General features: G+C 47.2%; 1 long non-coding RNA gene across 1 annotated transcript; it reads right to left on the bottom strand.

Moving 5' to 3' along the window:
- Positions 1-2,335: 2,335 nt before the first annotated feature.
- Positions 2,336-12,545, bottom strand: LOC147082209 (uncharacterized). Its single transcript, XR_015076242.1, has 3 exons — positions 12,464-12,545; positions 9,196-9,267; positions 2,336-2,406 (listed from the first exon to the last, which is right to left on the bottom strand). It is a non-coding gene; the product is annotated as an uncharacterized LOC147082209 (long non-coding RNA).
- Positions 12,546-15,332: the final 2,787 nt, after the last annotated feature.

A 15,332-nucleotide genomic window follows, 5' to 3' on the forward strand; every position in this document is an offset into this window, starting at 1 on the left:
CACCACCACCTTCTCAAGGGCAATTAGGGATGGGCAATAAATGCTGGCCTTGCCAGCGACGCCCACATCCCATGAACGAATTAAAAAAAACTTCATCCCATAACACGCGTACAAGGGCTCAGTAATGTTTAATACATCAGAAAAAGACAAAGTACAACAACATGCTGGTCAGCTTAACAGAATCTCATCATATTTATGAGGCCACAAACTTAAAATAGTCACTAATAAATCCAGTAATGAATTCAGGAGAAATGTCTTTACCCAGAGAATGGTGAGAATGGGGAACTCGCTACCACAGGGAGTGGTTGAGGTGAACAGCACAGATGGATTTATGGGGAAGCCACACAAGGGAGAAAGGAATGGGAGGAGATGTTGATCGGGTTAATTGAAGTAGGGTGGGTGTGGGGCATAAACACCAGCATGGACCAGTTGGGCCGAATGGCCTGTTTCTGTGCTGTACATTCGATGTAACACCATGAACTGTCAATCAAAGGGAATCATCAGCACAACAGATTGAAAGATTAAACAGCAGTACAAGAATTTATAAAACATTCATCCATTCCATGTTCATGTCACCCTAGCTGTCTCCAGGGCCCTGTGCTACAGATCAGTGTGAACTCGCTGGTGTCTCTTCAGCTCCCCGGAGCTTTTAAAGCTCTTAGCACAGTCAGAGCATTTAAATGGTCTCTCATCAGTGTGAACTCGCTGGTGTGTCAGCATGTTGGATGACTGAGTGAATCCCTTCCCGCACACGGAGGTGAACAGCTTCTCCCCAGTGTGAGTACGCTGGTGTTCCTTCAGATCTCCGGACCTTTTAAACCTTTTCCCACAGTCAGAACATTTAAACGGTCTCTCATCAGTGTGAACGCGCTGGTGTGTCAGCATGTTGGATGACTGAGTGAATCCCTTCCCGCACACAGAGCAGGTGAATGGCCTCTCCCCAGTGTGAGTACGCTGGTGTTCCTTCAGATCTCCGGGCCTTTTAAACCTTTTCCCACAGTCAGAACATTTAAACGGTCTCTCATCAGTGTGAACGCGCTGGTGTGCCAGCAGGGGGGATGACTGAGTGAATCCCTTCCCACACACGGAGCAGGTGAATGGCCTCTTCCCAGTGTGAACACGCTGGTGTCCATTCAGATTCCTGGAACATTTAAAGCTCATCCCACAGTCAGAGCATTTAAATGGTCTCTCATCGGTGTGAACCAACTGGTGTTTATTCAGATCCCCAGAGGTTTTAAAGCTCTTCCCACAGTCAGAACATTTAAATGGTCTCTCATCAGTGTGATATTGCTGGTGTCTCAACAGGTGGGTTGACTGAGTGAATCCCTTCCCACACACAGAGCAGATGAACGGCCTCTCCCCAGTGTGAACTCGCTGGTGTGCCAGCAGATTTGAGGACCGAGTGAATCTCTTCCCACACACGGAGCAGGTGAATGGCCTCTCCCCTGTGTGAACACGCTGGTGTCCATTCAGATGCCCGGAGCTTTTAAAGCTCTTACCACAGTCAGGGCATTTAAATGGTCTCTCATCAGTGTGAGCACGCTGGTGTCTATTCAGACTCCTGGAGCTTTTAAAGCTCATCCCACAGTCAGAGCATTTAAATGGTCTCTCATCGGTGTGAACCAACTGGTGTTTCTTCAGATCCCCAGAGGTTTTAAAGCTCTTCCCACAGTCAGAACATTTAAATGGTCTCTCATCAGTGTGATATTGCTGGTGTCTCAACAGGTGGGATGACTGAGTGAATCCCTTCCCACACACAGAGCAGATGAACAGCCTCTCCCCAGTGTGAACTCGCTGGTGTGCCAGCAGATTTGAGGACCGAGTGAATCTCTTCCCACACACGGAGCAGGTGAACAGAATCTCTCCTGCTCTCTCCAGCTGGTGTCTCTTCAGATCCTGGGACCTTTCAAATCTCTTCCCACAGTCAGAACATTTAATGTGAACAAGCTGGTGTCTCAGGAGGGTGGCAGAATAAGAGAATCGCTTCAAAAACACAGAGCAGGTCAACGGTCTCTCTTTGGTGTGGACAAGCTGGTGTCTCAGCAGCACGGAGGGTGCAATTAATCCCGTCCCACACACGGAGCGGGTTAAAGGTCTCTCCCTAGTGTGATCTTGCTGGTGTATCATCGGAGCGGATGACTGAGTTAATCACTTCTGGAACACGGGGCCGGTGAACGGGGTCTCCCCAGTGTGTAGCCACTGCTGTTGCTTCAGGTACTCGTAGATTTTGAAGCTCATCCCACACTCAGAACATTTAAAAGGTCTCTCATCAGTGTGAACTCGCTGGTGTGCCAGCAGATTGGAGGAGCGGCTGAATCAGGTCCTGATGAATTGAGCGACTCTGTCTGTTCTTGACGTGATGTTCGGTCTGAGCTTCCTGTCTGTAAATGCTCCACTTCTAAAACCCTGTAAAAGGAGTGTAGAAAGGGGTAAGAGGGAGAATGTTGCCTCATGTCCCCCTTTCCCAGCCCAGGGGCAGTGAAGCTGATTTTCAGGCCCCAGCTGCTGCACAGGTTACATACGAACATACGAATTAGGAGCAGGAGTAGGCCACTCGGCCCCTCGAGCCTGCTCCGCCATTCAATAAGATCATGGCTGATCTGATTACTCCACATTCCCACCTACCCCCGATAACCTTTCACCCCCTTGCTTATCAAGAATCTATCTACCTCTGCCTTAAAAATATTCAAAGACTTTGCTTCCACCACCCTCTGAGGAAGAGAGTTCCAAAGACTCACGACCCTCTGAGAAAAAATTTCTCCTCATCTCGGTCTTAAATGGGTGACCCCTTATTTTTAAACAGTGACCCCTAGTTCCAGATTCTCCCACAAGAGGAAACATCCTCTCAACATCCACCCTGTCCAGACCCCGCAGGATCTTATATGTTTCAATCAAGTCACCTCTTACTCTTCTAAACTCCAGCGGATACAAGCCTAGCCTGTCCAACCTTTCCTCATAAGACAACCCGCCCATTCCAGGTATTAGTCTAGTAAACCTTCTCTGAACTGCTTCCAATGCATTTACATCCTTCCTTAAATAAGGAGACCAATACTGTACACAGTACTCCAGATGTGGTCTCACCAATGCCCTGTATAACTGAAGCATAACCTCCCTACTTTTGTATTCAGTTTCCCTCGCAATAAACAATAACATTCTATTAGCTTTCCTGATTACTTCTTGTACCTGAATACTAACCTTTTGCGATTCACGCATTAGGACACCCAGATCCCTCTGCATCTCAGAGCTCTGCAATCTCTCACCATTTAGATAATATGCTTCTTTTTTATTCTTCCTGCCAAAATGGACAACTTCACATTTGTCCCACATTATACTCCATTTGCCAGATCTTTGCCCACTCACTTAACTGATCTATATCCCTTTGTAGCCTCCTTATGTCCTCTTCACAATTTACTTTCCTACCTATCTTTGTGTCATCAGCAAATTTAGCAACCATGCCTTCGGTCCCTGCATCCAAGTCATTTATATAAATTGTAAAAAGTTGAGGTCCCAGCACTGATCCCTGTGGCACACCACTCGTTACATCTTGCCAACCAGAAAATGACCCATTTATGCCTACTCTCTGTTTCCTATTAGCTAGCCAATCTTCTAGCTATGCCAACATGTTACTCCCTACACCATGAGCTTTTATTTTCCACAATAACCTTTGATGTGGCACCTTATCAAATGCCTTCTGGAAATCTAAGTACAGTACATCCACCGGTTCCCCTTTATCCACAGCACATGTTACTTCCTCAAAGAACTCCAATAAATTGGTTAAACATGATTTCCCTTTCACAAAACCATGTTGACTCTGCCTGATTACCTTGAACTTTTCCAAGTGCCCTGCTATAACGTCTTTAATAATAGCTTCTAACATCTTCCCGATGATGGATGTTAAGCTAACTGGCCTGTAGTTTCCTGCTTTCTGTCTCCCTCCCTTTTTGAATAAAGGAGTTACATTCACTATTTTCCAATCTAATGGAACCTTCTCCGAATCGAGGGAATTTTGGAAAATTAAAACCAATGCATCAACTATCTCACTAGCCACTTCTTTTAAGACCCTAGGATGAAGTCCATCAGGCCCCGGGGACTTGTCAGCCCACAGCTCCAACAATTTGTTCAGTACCACTTCCCTGGTGATTGTAATTTTCTTGCGTTCCTCCCTCCCTTCCATTTCCTGATTTACAGCTATTTCTGGGATGTTACTTGAATCCTCTATAGTGAAGACCGATGCAAAATACCTGTTCAATTCAACTGCCATCTCCTTATTTTCCATTATTAATTCCCCAGACTCACTTTCTATAGGACCAATGCTCACTTTGTTAACTCTTTTCTTTTTTAAATATCTATAGAAACTCTTACTATCAGTTTTTATATTTCTAGCTAGCTTTCTCTGGTACTCTCATTTTTCTCTCATTATTAATCTTTTAGTCATTCTTTGCTGTTTTTTATATTCTGTCCAATCTTCTGACCTGCCAGCCATCTTTGCACAATCATATGCTTTTTCTTTAAGTTTGATACTATCTTTAACTTTTTTAGTTAACCACAGATGGTGGGTCCTCCCCTTGGAATTTTTCTTTCTCGTTGGAATGTATCTATTCTGTGTATTCTGAAATATCCCCTTAAATGTCTGCCACTGCAACTCTATTGACCTATCCCTTAACCTAATTTGCCTGTTCACTTTAGCTAGCTCTGCTTTCATGCCCTCATAATTGCCCTTATTTAAGTTTAAAATACTAGTCTTGGACCTTCGTCTCTCCCTCAAACTGAATGTAAAATTCAATCATATTATGATCGCTGCTACCTAGGGGCGCCTTCACTATGAGGTCATTCATTAATCCTATCTCACTGCACAATACCAGGTCTAGTATAGCCTGCTCTCTGGTTGGTTCCAGAACGTGCTGTTCTAAGAAACTATCCCGAAAACATTCTATGAACTCCTCATCTAGGTTACCTTTGCCCATCTGATTTTTCCAGTCTATATATAGATTAAAATCCCCCATGATTATAGCCATACCTTTCTGACAAGCTCTCGTTATTTCTTCCTTTATACTCCATCCTACCGTGTGGTTACTGTCAGGGGGCCTGTACACCACTCCCACAAGTGACTTCTTGCCTTTATCATTTCTCATCTTAACACGCAGGTGCAGCAAGCAATTAGGAAAGCAAATGGTACGTTAGTCTTTATTACAAATGAATTGGAGTATAAGAGTAAAGTCTTACCGCAATTATACAGGGCCTTGGTGAGACCACACCTGGAGTATTGTGGACAGTTTTGGTCTCCTTACCTAAGGAAGGATATGCTTGCCTTAGAGGGAGTGCAACGAAGGTTCACCAGACTGATTCCTAGGATGGGGGGATTGTCCCATGAGGCGAGATTGAGTAGACTGGGCCTATATTCCCATGAATTTTGAAGAATGAGAGGTGATCTCATTGAAACATCTACAATTCTTACAGGGCTTGACAGGGTAGATGCTGGGAGACTGTTGCCCCTGGCTGGGGAGTCCAGAACCAGGGGTCACAGTCTCAGAATAAGGGGTCGGCCATTTAGGACTGAGATGAGGAGAAGTTTCTTCACTCAGAAGGTGGTGAATCTTTGGAATTCTCTGCCCCAGAGGGCTGTGGAGGCTCAGACATTGAGTATAATCAAGGCTGAGATCGATAGATTTTTGGACTCATGGGGAATCAAGGGATATGGGGATCGGGCGGGAAGGTGGGGATGAGGAAGAAGATCAGCCATGATCTTATTGAATGGCGGAGCAGGCTCAAAGGGCCGAATGCCCTGCTCCTGCTCCTATTCCTTATGTTCTTAAGAAAGCTGTTTACTATAGCCTGCTGCCCTATGACAAATACACAGAGGATTTCAGTTATGTGGAGAGACTGGAGAAGCTGGGATTGTTCTCCTTGGAGCAGAGAAGGTGCAGCGGAGATTTAATAGAGGTGTTCAAAACATGAAGGGTTTTGATAGAGTAAATAGGAGCATGGGAACAGGAGGAGGCCATTCAGCCCCTCCAGCCTGTTCCGCCATTCAATGAGATCATGGCCGATCTGTGTCTTAACTCCACCCACCTGCCTTGGCTCCATATCCCTTTGCTCCCTCGTCTAGCAAAAATCTATCACTCTGGGATTTAAAATGATTAATTGAGCTGGCATCGACTGCTTCCTGTGGGAGAGGGTTCCACACTTCTACCACCCTTTGTGTGAAGAAGTGTTTCCCAACTTCTCTCCTGAATGGCCTGGCTCTGATTTTAAGGTGATGTCCCCTTGTCCTCGACTCCCCCACTGGCGGAAAAAGTTTCTCTCTATCTACTCTACCAATTCCTTTCAAAATCCTAACATCCTCAATCACTCCTTAACCTTCTAGATTCCAGGGAACACAAGCCTAGTTTATGTAATCTCTCCCTCATAATCTAACCCTTGGAGCCCGGGTAACATTCTGGTCAATCTGCGCTGCACTCCTTCCAAGGCCAGTATATCCTTTCTGAGGTGCGGTGCCCAGAACTGTACACAGTGCTCCAGGGAGTTCCTGGGAGTTAATGTGCGTAGGTCCCTGAAGGTGGCGGGACATATTGAGAGAGTGGTTAACAAAGCATATGGGATCTTGGGCTTCATAAATAGAGGTATTGAGTACAAAAGTAGAGAAGTTATGCTGAACCTTTATAAAGCGCTGGTTAGGCCACAACTGGAGTATTGCGTCCAGTTCTGGTCACCACACTTTAGGAAGGATGTGAAGGCCCTTGAGAGGGTGCAGAGGAGATTTACCAGAATGGTTCTGGGGATGGGGGATCTTAGCTACAAGGACAGGTTGGAGAAGCTGGATTTGTTTTCATTAGAGCAAAGGAGGTTGAGGGGTGATTTGATAGAGGTGTACAAGATTATGACGGGTTTGGATAGGCTAGACGGGGAAAGGCTGTGCCCACGAGTTGATGGTACAAGGACTAGGGGACACAGATTTAAGGTTTTGGGCAAGAGATACAGGGGGGACGTGAGGGAAAACATTTTTTACGCAGCGAGTGGTGATGACCTGGAACTCGCTGCCGACAGAAGTGGTGGAAGCGGAGACACTGAATGTTTTCAAGGGGAGACTGGATCGGCACTTGAGGGAAATAAACTTGCAGGGCTACGGGGATAGAGCGGGGGAGTGGGACTGACTGGATTGTATACAGAGAGCCGGCTCGGACTCGATGGGCCGAATGGCCTCCTGTTGTACCGTTATGACTCTCTGGGGTCTAACCAGGGCTTTGTATAGCTGTAGCTTATAAGGAGAAACTGTTTCCAGTGGCAGGAGGGTCGGTAACCAGAGGACACAGATATAAGGTCATTGACAAAAGAACCAGAGGCGAGGTGAGGAGAATTTTATTGACGCAGCGAGTTGTTGTGATCTGGAATGCGCTGCCTGAAAGGGCGGTGGAAGCAGAGTCAATAATAACGTTCACTGGGGAATTGGATAAATACTTGAAGGGGAAACATTGCAGGGTTATGGGGAAAGAGCAGGGGAGTGGGACTAAATGGAGAGCTCTTTCAAAGAGCCGGCACAGGCACGATGGGCTGAATGGCCTCCTTCTGTGCTGTATGATTCTAGGAGCCACTCCTAGAGTGGAGTGGTGCCCGCAGGGATCGCTTGGCAGGAAATTGGGAGGAGGTGGTACACACGCAGACAGCACCTGATTTCGAGACGCTGTCCTTTTAAAATTGGTCCTCCACAGGCAAGGAGGGACTCGGTCCCTTTAATGAAAATCACATTGAAAAGGAGAGTTCCTGTCCCTTTAAGAGCCCTCCGCCTTCCATTCCCACCTTTTTCGTAAAGTCTTTGAAATTAATAATAAATGTTGATGCAGAAAAAATGTGAGTGTGTGTCTGACTGTATTTTAGTGAGTATCTGTGTCTGTGTGTCTGTCTGACTGTATGTGTGTGTGTCTGTGTAGAATAGCATCATAGAATGATACAGCACAGAAGGAGGCCATTCGGCCCATCGTGCCTGTGCCGGCTCTTTGATAGAGCGATCCAATTAATCCCACTCCCCCTGCTCTTTCCCCAAAGTCCTGTAAATGTTTTCCCTTCAAGTATTTACCTCAATCTCTTTTGAATTATAATAGCGAATCTGCTTCCACCGCCCTTTCAGGCAGTGCATTCCAGATCACAACAACATGGTGTAAAAATCTGTTTCCTCATGTCACCTCTGGTTCTTTTGCCAATCGCCTTAAATCTGGTTTCTGTCCCTTCAGCCATTGGAAACGGTTTCTCCTTATTTACTCTCTCAAAATCCATCCTGATTTTGAACAACTCTATCGAATCTCCTCTTAATCTTCTTTGCTTAAGGAGAACAACCCCAGCTTCTCCCGTCTCTCCACGTAACTCAAGTCCCTCATCCCTGGTCCCATTCTCGTAACTTTCTTCTGCACCCTCTCTTAGGCCTTGACATCCTTCCTAAAGTGTGGTGCCCAGCGGAAGCCTAGCCAGTGTTTTATAAAGGCTTAGCATAACCTGCTTGCTTTTGTACTCTATTCCTCTATTAATAAAGTCAAGGATCCTGTATACTTTTTTTTAAAACAGCCTTCTCAACTTGTCCTGCCACCTTCTAAGATTTGTGTACATACCCCCCGAGGCCTCTCTGTTCCTGCACCCTCTTTAAAACTGGACCATTTAGTTTATATTGCCTCTCCTCATTCTTCCTACCAAAATGAATCACTTCACACTTCTCTACATTAAATTTAATCTGCCACGTTTCTGCCCATTTCACCAGTCTGGCTATGTCCTCCTGAAGTCTGTTACTATCCTCATTGTTTGCTACATTTCCGAGTTTCGTGTCATCTGTAAATTTTGAAATTTTGCCCTGGATCCCCAAGTCCAGGTCATTGATATATATCAAAAAAAGCAGTGGTCCGAATCAATGTTCACGTTAAGTTGCGCGGCCACGCAGCGGTCTGGAGGTACCGCGCAGCCGGCTCACCGCCCTATAAATGGAATAAACACTCAGGGGAGCAGGGGATTAGCCCTACTTTAAATGTCAGTCTCTTACATATACATTATAAAAAGGAAGACGCTGTCCCTTTAATGAAAATCACAGTGTGGCTGTCCCTTTAAGAGAACCCCCACCACTCCCATATTTCTCAAAGTGCTTAAAATTAATAATTAAAAATGCTGGAAATTTATATTTTAAAAATTAATTCAGGGAGAAAAAGTATTTTTACTCACAAATATTTGCTCCAGAGGGTTTTTGTTTCTGCTATATCAATTTGAAAACATACTGTTTTTTAAATGTATCTTCTGCAAAACAAGATTAGTTTGAGCTGTAAAATGTGAAAGGAACATTAAAATTAAACTTTCCCAGGCTCACAGGTTCTGAGCAGGCCCATTTACAAAAAGGCGGCGGGCCGATCCATCCAATGAGCCGGTTCTAGGTCCCGCCTCCTCCTTCGCCGCGATTGGTTGGAGGACCAAAGCCCCTCGGTCGGTCCTTCAGGCTCCGCCTCCCCTCGCTCATTGGTGGAGCGCTCACGTTGGAGGAGCAAACATAGAAACATTGAAGATAGGAGCAGGAGTAGGCCATTCGGCCCCTCGAGCCTGCTCCGCAATTCAATGAGATCATGGCTGATCATCCAAATTCAGTACCCTGTCCCTGCCTGCTCCCCATATCCCTTGATCCTTTAGCCTTAAGAAATATATCCAACTCCTTCTTGAATATATTTAATGTATTGGCCTCCACCGCCCTCTGTGGTAGAGAATTCCACAGGTTCACCACTCTCTGGGTGAAGAAATTCCTCCTCATCTCAGTCCTAAATGGCTTACCCCTTATCCTTAGACTGTGACCCCTGGTTCTGGACTCCCCGGCCATCGGGAACATCCTTCCTGCATCTAGTCTGTCCAGGCCTGACAGAATTTTATAGGTTTTGATGAGATCCCCTCTCAATCTTCTAAACTCCAGTGAGTACAAGCCCAATCGACCCAATCTCTCCTCATACGTCATTCCTGCCATCTCAGGTATCAGCCTGGTGAATCTTCGCTGCACTCCCTCCATGGCAAGAACATCCTTCCTCAGATAAGGCGAACAAAACTGCACACAATACTCAAGGTGCGGTCTCACCAAGGCCCTGTACAACTGCAGCAAGACATCCTTGTTCCTGTACTCGAACCCTCTTGCTACGAAGGCCAACATACCATTTTGCCTTCTTAACCGCCTGCTGCACCTGCATGCTTACCTTCAGCAACTGGTGCACAAGAACACCCAGGTCTCTTTGCACCGCCCCTTCTCCCAATCTATTGCCATTCAAATAATAATCTGCCTTCCTGTTTTTGCCACCAAAGTCGATAACCTCACATTTATCCACATTATAGAGCATTTGCCATGTTTCTGCCCAATCACCCAACCTGTCCAAATCGTACTGGAGTTTTACGACATCCTCCTCACAGCATACCCTCCCACCCAGCTTTGTGTCGTCTGCAAATTTGGAGATACTACATCCAATTTCCTCGTCCAGATCATTAATATATATTGTGAACAGCTGGGGTCCTAGGACCGATCTTTGTGGTACCCCACTAGTCACTGCCTGCCACTCGGAAAACAACCCATTTATTCCAACTCTTTGCATTCTGTCTGCCAACCAGTTCTCTATCCAAGTCAATACCTTGTCAATAAAATTCTGCCAGGCCTGGACAGATTGATGCAGGAAGGATGTTTATGATGGCCGGGGAGTCCAGGACCAGGGGTCATAGTCTAAGGATAAGCGGTAAGCTATTTAGGACTGAAATGAGGAGGAATTTCTTCACCCAGAGAGTGGTGAACCTGTGGAATTCTCTGCCACAGAGGGCGGTGGAGGCCAGTTCATTAAATATATTCAAAAAAGAGTTGGATATATTTCTTAAGGCTAAAGGGATCAAAGGATATGGGGAGAAGGCAGGGACAGGGTACTGAATTTGGATGATCAGCCATGATCTCATTGAATGGCAGAGCAGTCTCGAAGGGCCGAATGGCCTAATCCTGCTCCTATCTTCTATGTTTCTATGTAGTACTGAGTATCGGACAGTGCAGTGCTCCCTCAGTACTGCCCCTGCTACAGTGCAGCGCTCCCTCAGTACTGCCCCTCCGACTGTGCAGCGCTCCCTCAGTACCACCCCTCCAACAGTGTGGCACTCCCTCAGTACTGACCCTCTGACAGGGCGGCGCTCCCTCAGTACTGCCCCGCCTGCAGTGCAGTGCTCCCTCAGTACTGCCCCTCCGACAGTGCAGCGCTCCCTCAGTACTGCCCCTCCGACAGTGCGGCGCTCCCTCAGCACTGCCCCCCCAACAGTGCGGCGCTCCCTCAGCACTGCCCCTCCAACAGTGCGGCGCTCCCTCAGTACTGCCCCTCCGACAGTGCAGCGCTCCCTCAGTACAGCCCCTCCGACAGTGCAGCGCTCCCTCAGTACAGCCCCTCCAACAGTGCGGCGCTCCCTCAGCACCGCACTGGAGTGTCAGCCTCGCTTTATATGCTCAAGTCCCTGGAGCGGGATTTGAACCCACAACCTTCTGGCTCTGCTATCCACTGAGCCACAGCTGACTCCAGTCTTTTACACAGTTTCATCATAACCTCCTTGCTTTTGCACTCTACCCCTCTCCTAAAGCAGGGGAGTTATGATGAATTGTTAAACAGTTTTTTTTGCAGTGACCAAGGCTGTCTGTAGGAAACAATTTTGCATTTGAAAGCAGCTTGTATTGTGAAGCTTGTGCCCCTTTGCCAGGCCCGCTGCCTGCGGCCCCTCTCCCAGATTCCAGCCCCAGCTCTGTGCTGACTGAGCTGCTCTCACCTGGGGACAGCGCGTCACAATCGGCCTCAGCGCACCTGAGCTGGAGAGGAGGCCCCGCCCCCTTGCCGCGCCGCCATTAGTTGGAGGACCAGACCGCCCAGTTCAGTCCTCCCACCTCAGCCCTCGCCCTATTGGTCAGAGCTCCCGCCAGTCACAGGCCGGGCCGGCCTCCATCCACCTGAATGGCCTCTTCCTCTGATGACGTCACAAACGGGTCCCAGCCCACCAGCGCCGGGTTGAAAGGTCCCGCCCCCTTGCCGCGCCGCCATTGGTTGGAGGACCAGACCGCCCAGTTCAGTCCTCCCACCTCAGCCCTCGCCCTATTGGTCAGAGCTCCCGCCAGTCACAGGCCGGGCCGGCCTCCATTCACCTGAATGGCCTCTTCCTCTGATGACGTCACAAACGGGTCCCAGCCCACCAGCGCCGGGGTGAAAGGTCCCGCCCCCTTGCCGCGCCGCCATTGGTTGGAGGAGCAGGCCGCCCAGTTCAGTCCTCCCAGCTCAGCCCTCTTCCTATTGGTCAGCGCTCCCGTCAGTCAGAATCACATTCCTCCGTCCCACTCCGTTCGGCGTCCGCGGAGGTCCCGCCCGACTCTCAGGTTTGGTTTTTCTCGTATTTTACTTTATAATTTCGCTCTCCGCTTCCCCCCCCGATTTAAATCGATTCCCCAACACTTTACCCCGGCCGCTGAATCTGCCTCTTCCCGGGCCCGGCCTTCCGTCTTCTCCCCGGAGGTCCCACACAGGCGCACTAGTAGCCTCGTTTTGTGGTGGACCGAATGAGCATGCGCGGCCCTGCCTCTCCACATTTAAAGGGACACCCACCCCCTCCACATTTAAAGGGACACCCGCCCCCTCCACATTTAAGGGGACACCCACTCCCTCCACATTTAAAGCGACACCCACCCCCTGCACATTTAAAGGGACAACCACCCCCTGCACATTTAAAGGCACACCCACCCCCTCCACATTTAAAGGGACACCCAGCCCCTGCACATTTAAAGGGACACCCAACTCCTCCACATTTAAAGGGACTCCCTCCCCCCCTCTCATGTCCTCTACTGTGGCGGAGGAATTCCTGGAGTGTTTACGGGATGGATTCCTGGACCAATATGTCGAGGAACCAACCAGAGATCAGGCCATCTTAGACGGGTATTATGTAACGAGAAAGGATTAATTAGCAATCTTGTTCTACGAGGCCCCTTGGGTCGGAGTGATCATAATATTATCGAATTCTTCATTAAGATGGAGAATGAAGTTGTTGACTCAGATGTAAGAAGTCACACAAAACCAGGTTATAGTCCAACAGCTTTATTTGAAATCACAAGCTTTCGGAGCGCTGCTCCTTCTTCAGGTGAAGTGGAGAAATGCATAAAGACACAGCTTATATAGTCAGAGAATCATGTCAGATGTTTACAGGTAACCTTTCCAACTGTCATTTGTCACACCTCGGCAGAGAGATAATCACAGCAGTCAAAGGTGTGAATGGTGTCCAAACAGGTCAGTCAGGGAAACATTACATCAAAGAACAATGAGGTGGGGTCACAAGGGGCCAAATATTGCAGATGCTGGGGTTGCAGGATGCAACCTGCAGATACAGGTTGACTCAGAGACTAGGGTCCTAAATTTAAATAAAGGAAACTACGATGGTCTGAGGAGCGAGTTGGGTAGGATTGATTGGGGAATGTCACTCAAAGGGTTGACGGTGGATAGGCAATGGCAAACATTCAAAGACCGCATGGATGAACTACAGAATTTGTTCATCCCAGTTTGGCATAAAAATAAAACAAAAAAGGTGACTCAACCGTGGCTAACAAGGGAAATTAGGGATAGCATAAGATCCAAGGAGAGGACATATAAATTGGCCAGAAAAAGCAGTAAACCTGAGGATTGGGAGCAGTTTAGGATTCAACAAAGGAGGACAAAGGGATTAATTAAGAAGGGGAAAATAGAATATGAGAGTAAGCTTTCAGGGAACATAAAAACTGACTGTAAAAGCTTTTATAGATATGTGAAGAGAAAAAGAACATAAGAAGTAGGAGCAGGAGTAGGCCATACAGCCCCTCGGGCCTGCTCCGCCATTCAATAGGATCATGGCTGATCCGAACCTAGACTCACGTCCACTTCCCTGCCCGCTCCCCGTAACCCCTAATTCCCTTATCAGTTAGGAAACTGTCTATCTCCGTTTTAAATTTATTTAATGTCGCAGCTTCCACAGCTATCTGAGGTAGCAAATTCCATAGATTTACCACCCTCTGAGTGAAGAAGTTTCTACTCATCTCAGTTTTGAAACGGCAGCCCCTTATTCTAAGATTATGCCCCCTAGTTCTAGTCTCACCCATCAGTGGAAACATCCGGCCCGCATCCACCCGATCAAGCCCCCTCACAATCTTCTATGTTTCGATAAGATCGCCTCTCATTCTTCTGAATTCCAATGAGTAGAGGCCCAACCTACTCAACCTTTCCTCATAAGTCAACCCCCTCATCTCCAGAATCAACCGAGTGAACCTTCTCTGAACTGCCTCGAGAGCAAGTATATCTTTTCTTAAATATGGAAACTGAAGCAAGACTTCCCAGCTTTCATACTCCATCCCCCTTGCAATAAAAGCCAAGATTCCATTGGCCTTCCTGATCACCTGCTGTACCTGCATACTAACCTTCTGTGTTTCATGCACCAGGACCCCCAGATCCCTTTGCACTGTAGCACTTTGCAGTTTCTCTCCATTTAGATAATAACTTGCTCTTTGACTTTTTCTGCCAAAGTGCATAACCTCACACTTTCCAACATTATATTCCATCTGCCAAATTTCTGCCCACTCACTTAGCCTGTCTATGTCCTTTTGCAGGTTTTTTATGTCCTCCTCACTCACTGCTTTCCCTCCTATCTTTGTATCATCGGCAAACTTGGATATGTTGCACTCGGTCCCCTCCTCCAAATCGTTAATATAGATTGTAAAGAGTTGGGGTCCCAGCACTGACCCCTGCGGAACAGCACTAGTTACTGATTGCCAACCCGAGAATGAACCATTTATCCCAACTCTCTGTTTTCTGTTAGATAGCCAATCTTCCACCCATGCCAGTATATTACCCCCAATCCTGTGATTTTTTATCTTGTGCAGTAATCTTTTGTGTGGCACCTTGTCAAATGACTTTTGGAAGTCCAAATACACCACATCCACTGGTTCCCCTTTATCCACCCTGTTTGTTACATCCTCAAAGAATTCGAGCAAATTCGTCAAACATGACTTCCCCTTTATAAAACCATGCTGACTCTGTCAGATTAAATTATGCTTATCCAAATGTCCTGTTACTGCTTCCTTAATAATGGACTCCAACATTTTACCAACCACAGATGTTAGGCTAACTGGTCTATAGTTTCCAGCCTTTTGTCTACCTCCCTTTTTAAATAAGGGCGTTACATTAGCAGTTTTCCAATCTGCTGGGACCTTGCCTGAATCCAGGGAGTTTTGGAAAATTACCACCAATGCATCTGCAATCCCCACCGCTACCTCTCTCAAGACCCTAGGATATAAGCCATCAGGTCCAGGG

This window comes from Somniosus microcephalus, unplaced genomic scaffold, assembly GCF_052327205.1.
Source record: "Somniosus microcephalus isolate GS21.2 unplaced genomic scaffold, FLI_Smic_1.0 scaffold144, whole genome shotgun sequence".
Lineage (NCBI taxonomy): Eukaryota > Metazoa > Chordata > Chondrichthyes > Squaliformes > Somniosidae > Somniosus > Somniosus microcephalus.